Source organism: Gossypium arboreum, chromosome 10, assembly GCF_025698485.1.
Source record: "Gossypium arboreum isolate Shixiya-1 chromosome 10, ASM2569848v2, whole genome shotgun sequence".
Classification (NCBI taxonomy): Eukaryota; Viridiplantae; Streptophyta; class Magnoliopsida; order Malvales; family Malvaceae; genus Gossypium; species Gossypium arboreum.
In genome coordinates, this window is record NC_069079.1 from 5134310 (window position 1) to 5140663 (window position 6354).

A 6354-nucleotide genomic window follows, 5' to 3' on the forward strand; every position below is an offset into this window, starting at 1 on the left:
TAAGAAGTTTTCACGGGTTGGCATGTTTTTATCGAAGGTTTGTACCTAATTTTAGCTCTTTAGCCGCTCCCTTGACAGATATAATTAAGAAAAACTCGCCCTTTGTTTGGACTGATGACCAAGAAAATGCCTTTGTTAAAATTAAGGAATGTTTTACTAATGCCCCATAACTATCATTACCTGATTTTAACAAGACATTCGAGATTGAGTATGATGCTTCAGGAATTGGCATTGGTATTGTTTTAATGCAAGATGGACGGCCCGTAACGTATTTTAGTGAAAAGTTGAACGGGGCCACGTTGAACTATCCAACGTATGACAAGGAGTTGTATGCACTGATTCGAGCCTTAGAGACGTGGCGACACTATCTATGGCCAAAGGAATTTGTAATCCACTCGGACCACGAGGCTTTAAAACACCTCAAAGGTCAAATGAAGCTCAATAAATGTCATGCGAAGTGGGTAGAATACTTGGAGTCATTTTCGTACATGATAAAGTATAAGAAAGGTAAGGAAAATATTGTTGCCGATGCATTATCGTGAAGGTATGCGCTTGTTAACTTGTTGGATTCTAAGTTGATTGGTTTTGAATTTATGAAAGATTTGTATCAGACTGATGCCAATTTTAGGGAAATCTATAAGAGTTGTTTGCACGGTACGATTGACAAGTATTTCAGCATGAAGGCTACCTTTTTCGTGAAGGTAAGATGTGTCTACCTCAAGGTTCTGTCCGGGAGGTGCTTGTCAATGAAGCCCATAGTGGTGGACTTATGGGTCATTTTGGAGTTGCGAAGACTTTAACAATATTGCATGAACACTTTTATTGGCCTAAAATGAAGCGTGATGTCATAAGGAAATGCGAACGATGCATCATCTGCAAGAAAGCGAAATCACGCATCTAGCCCCATGGTTTGTACACCCCGTTGCCTATACCGGATGCACTGTGGGTTGATATTTCGATGGACTTTGTTCTAGGCCTTCCTAGAACCAAAAGAGAGAAGGACGCAATATTTGTTGTTGTGTATCATTTTTCGAAAATGGCACATTTCATTCCTTGTAATAAAACTGATGATGCTATTAACGTTGCTAATTTATTTTTCAAGGAAGTTGTCAGGTTGCATGGAATACCTCGCACCATTGTTTCTGACAGTGACACAAAGTCTCTAAGCCATTTTTGAAGAACATTGTGGGGTAAGTTAGGAACAAAGTTACTGTTTTCGACGACATGCGACCCTCAAACGGATGGCCAAACTGAAGTGGTTAACCGAGTGCTGTCAACCTTGCTTTGAGCCATCCTTCGGAAGAATTTAAAGTTATGGGAAGAATGCCTACCTCATGTGGAGTTTGCTTATAATCGAACAGTTCATTTAGCAACCAAACATTCTCCTTTCGAGGTAGTATATGGTTTTCATCCTATTACTCCCATTGATTTGGTTCCTATGCCTGCTAATGAGCTAGTACATGTAGATGGCAAAAAGAAAGTTGAATTTATTAAGCAGCTGCATAAGAACGTCAAAGACAACATCGAGAGGAGAACCGAACAATATGTTCGATGAGTGAATAAGGGGCGCAAGTGAGTCATATTCGAACCTGGTGACTGGGTTTGGATCCACATGCGCAAAGAAAGATTTCCCGAGCAAAGGAAATCAAAACTTCTACCAAGGGGTGATGGGCCATTCCAATTAGTGGAGCGAATCAACGATAATGCCTACAAACTCGATTTACCTAGTGAGTATGGTGTGAATGCTAGCTTTAATGTTGCTGACCTTTCTCCCTTTGATGTAGGTGATGATTCGAAGACGAATCGCCTTGAAGAAGGGGAGGATGATGCGAGCTCGCCCATGAAGACCATGGAATTGCCATTGGGGCCAATTACTCGAGCCCGTGCCAAGAGGTTCCAATAAGCCGTAGCAAGTTACAATGCTTGAGTTTGGATGGAAGGCATGGCCGAACATCAAGTGACCAGCCCAAGTAGCTCCATTTGTAACGTTGTTCACGTTGATTTAGCTCGTACCAGCCCCAAGGAATTCATGACGCCTTAAGCAAGCTTATTGAACTGATTCAATTTGTTTTTATGTAACGACCCGAATTTTACCGTTACCGAAAAAGTGTATTTTCGGGTCTTCGTTTCTGAAAAATGGATTCGTAAATATGTATTAAAAATATTTACGAAGTCAATTGAGTGGTTAATTAGAGTTTAATTAAGTAAATTTAGTTTAATTAAGAGTAATTAGGAAAATGACTAAATTGAATAAAGGATGAAAGTTGAATTGTAGATTAAAAGAAAATGAAGAGGACCAAAATGGCAATTATGCCATTTGTCCTAAGTATATGACATAAACATAAAAATCGAGATTTTTATGTGTTAAAATATATTAAATTATTATTATATTCTAGTATATTATATTATATATTATATTATATAAATAAGTAAAGAAACATAAGAAACAAAATGAAAGCAAACGAAACAGAGAAGAAACAGGGGAGAAAGAAAGAAAGAAAAAGAAAAAGGAAAATTTGGGTTTCAAGGCTCAAAGTTTAATTTGGTAAGTCAATTAAGTCATTTCTTCTTAAATTTTGATGTTTTAGAAGCTTTGGAGCAAGACTTTGATGAAATTAAGTTTATATTTTGAGAGTTTATAGATTTTCAAGTATAGTTCATGTTGAATAAAATAGTGAATTCAGGGTTTAATTGAGTAAATTTCAAGCTAGAATTGATAATAGGATCAAATTGTAAAGTAAGTTATAAGTTTTATGTTGTAGGGACTAAATTGATGAAATTTTGAAATTAGAAAAGTATGCTGGAAATTTAATATTTAAATGAGAGTATGGATGAAATTTGAATAGAAATAAAGTATGAATTAAGATAGAAAAGTAAGTGAATTTAGTTAGAATTAAATTGAAATTAAAGTAAATCAACATTTTGTACTAAGACTATTTTGGACAGCAGCAGTAGTCTAAGTTTGAAAAATCACCAAAAATTGTAGAAATTGAATTATAGGATGAATAAAATATGAAATTAAATATTATTGAGTCCAGTTTCTTATAGAAGAAACGATATAAGCAATTGAATTGTAAATTATGAGATATAATGAATTTTGTGAGACAAGGTCAGAATGAATTCGGGTTCCCCTGTTCTGACTTTGGAAAATCACCAAAAATTGAATAAAAATAATTATAGGCTTAAAGTTATATGTTTAGAATCCCTAATGAGTCTATTTTCATTAGAAATCAACGAGAATGTTATCCGAGTTCTGTACTGTGAGATAATTAATTTTTAGTGAAGAAGGGACGAAACTGTCAGACAGCAGAATAGGGTGAATTTAAAGAATAAACTGTACTTAATGGCTAAACCAAAATTCTGAAAATTTTATTGTAAGAAGATTTGTGAGTCTAGTTTCAGGAAAAATTAGCGGATCTTAATTTAGAATTCTATAACTCAAGATATGAATTAGTAATGTATTAATGATTATGAATTGTATTAATTTCGTAGTCAATGTGGTACTAGAAATCTCGGCTAAGAAAGGACAAGACAAAGTCAACGGGAGTTAGCTCGAAAATTACGGTTTGTATTTCTATAATCCGAACCTAATACTTAATTGTTGAATTTATTTCTTAATATGTATATTAAGTGTTTTGAAGTAAGAATTATTGTGTTTTGCAAATGAAATGGATTGATATAGTATGTGATGAATTTATTGAATTTATATTGATTGAAATTATTTTGATTGAATTTATATTGATTGAATTATATAATATATATGATTTATGTAGAAATTTGAATATTGAATGAATGTTATATTGAAAATATATTGATTGGAAATATGAGGAAATTGATATGAATATATGAGATTGTGATATTTGAATATTCGGTATTGAAAAGTAAATTGAATTGTATTGAATTATGAATTAATGTGCATAATTGAAATATATTTGTTGAATTGAATGAAATTGTATGAATTGTGAAAATGGGTAAATATGTGTAATTATCGGAATGAGATATTGATGAAAGAATTATTAAATTGAGAAAGTGAATGAAATACCCTATTAACTAGTCGGGCTGAGTCGGATATAATTGGCATGCCATAGGATCTGGAAGTGTACGGATTTGCGGCTTTATCGATCAGGCACTTTATGTGTCGTATTTCAGGCACCTCGTGTGTCGTATCAGGCACCTCGTGTGTCGTATCAGGCACCTCGTGTGTCATTTTAGGCACTTTATGTGTCGATATCTTGATCGGTACTATGTACCGTTTTAGGCACAATGTGCCGTCTTGGTGTGTTTGGGTTGGAATCCGTGTATCCGTCAAAGTCCGGGTTTGTTAATAGGGTAATAAGTGAAAGATAAATCAAATAAATTTGATTGATCAAGCTATTGAAATGAAACGAGAAATTGAATTGAGAATTGAATATTTAGATATGAAATTGAAAATATGAACCAAAGGTTCATGAAATGATTGGAGTTCGAGTTGATGATATATGATGCCACTTGATGAATTGAAATGTGATTTGAGATATATGAATCGTATGTATATACTGAAAGCTATCAGGGATAGTAAGTTGATACGATATAAATGAAATTGACTGTTATTGAAATGAATTAAAATGGTATATTGTTAAGAAATAAAGTGTGAAAACAAGTGAATTGTGAATATATTGTATAGAATTTATACGGTAAGTAAATGAAAAGAATTGAACAAATATGTTATTGTGTTTGTTATATGACTTGTATAGAATTTATATGGTAAGTAATTGAAAATTTATCTATAAATAAATAAATGAATACTTATAATTGTTATTGTGATTTTAAGTTTAATTGTTATATTATTAAGTGTTCGGATTATGGAAATACCACTTGAGTATACCATACTCAACGTCACAGTTTGTTTCGTCATGCGAGTTTAGTAAAGATAGAACGTTGAATCAGCATCCCAGTTCGATCCCGAATTCATTAAGGTAAAGTGTGTTAATTATTGGTAATGGCATGTACCTAGAATGTTTTATGAGAGTCATTTAGGTTGTAGATGTACTCATGAAATGAGTAAATTATGGTTGGCAACGGTATGTAGTATGAATTTTGAAATTTACTAAAAATTCGTAGTGATTCTAAATTAGTCCCGAATTGAATTTACTGTTCATATTGGACCGCGAGGGCCGATTAAAGGGACGACATCTTAAAACTAGGATGTGTGTAAATATTTATTTTAATTAATGACCGAAATTGGACTGTACTGACTGGTAATGTCTCGTAACCCTGTTTCGATGACGGTATAGGGTTAGGGGGCGTTACATTTTATGCATTTTAATTGCTAGAATAAAGTCTAGTTAGTTAAATTAGTTAGCTTCAGTTTGCTTATTTAATTAAATCTAGACATTTTAATTTCTACAAATTAAATGAGTCTAAATTAGGACATTCCTTAAATATGTCTAGCTTGAGACAACAAATAAATATATCTTATTTAGGACAAATTAAATTGTTGTTGAGTTAATTTATGTCCAGCCGAATTTAATGTGTCTACTCTTAGGACAAATTTAATTAGTTGTTGGCAATTTGACTTAGCTGAATTTATTGCATGTTGCAACATTAGTTACAGCAGAGTTTAATAGGATTAATGCTGCAACCAAATTCAAGATTATGTTGACTAATGAGTTAAAATAAATGTGCAGCAAACATGCATTAAAGGAGCAGCATACGTGGGACAACATTTAAGGGGCTGCTGAATTCTTTTCCCAAGCAATGGGCGGCACAATGAATGTAAGTCGTGATCAGCAAAGCATTTAAGAAGTTGCTGGATCTTTTCATGCATGAACGCCTTAAAGAAGCTGCTGGAGCAATAAAGAAGCTGCCTTTTTCGTGGAAAGCAAAAGCCATGAGGATTTAATTCCAACAGCCACCATTTAAGAGTGACGCCTAGTGAAGACAAATGGGCATGCTTCTTCATTAAGTATTCGGCTGAACCAAGGGAGCTGTCCATTGACTTTTTCCAAGCTTCATTTAATTGCTACATGACCATTCAGCTCTCGAAGCACTCTCCCCTCTCTCTTCAAGCATTCGGCTGAACCTAGTTAAGGGAGATGGATAAGTTCTTTCATGTATCACCCAAAAGGAATCTTCAAGGAAACTTCCTTGAGTGATTCTAGCACCTTCCAGCCGAATTCTCCAAGGCTAAGAAAGACCATTCGGCTAGCTATACTTTAGCTATAAATAGGGATTGTTTTCTTCTTGTAATGGCTAATGAACATTTTATGAATTTTATCAACTTTGTGAGTTTGTTTTCAACTCTCAATATTCTCTAAAGACTAGTCTGACTTATCAAGAATCCTTGTGGCGTCATTCTATCTTTGTTTCCGAACT

General features: G+C 33.8%; 1 long non-coding RNA gene across 1 annotated transcript; it reads left to right on the forward strand.

Moving 5' to 3' along the window:
- The first annotated feature begins 2448 nt into the window (after nucleotides 1-2448).
- LOC128281740 (uncharacterized) lies at nucleotides 2449-3718 on the forward strand. Its single transcript, XR_008272002.1, has 2 exons — nucleotides 2449-2545; nucleotides 3508-3718. It is a non-coding gene; the product is annotated as an uncharacterized LOC128281740 (long non-coding RNA).
- Nucleotides 3719-6354: the final 2636 nt, after the last annotated feature.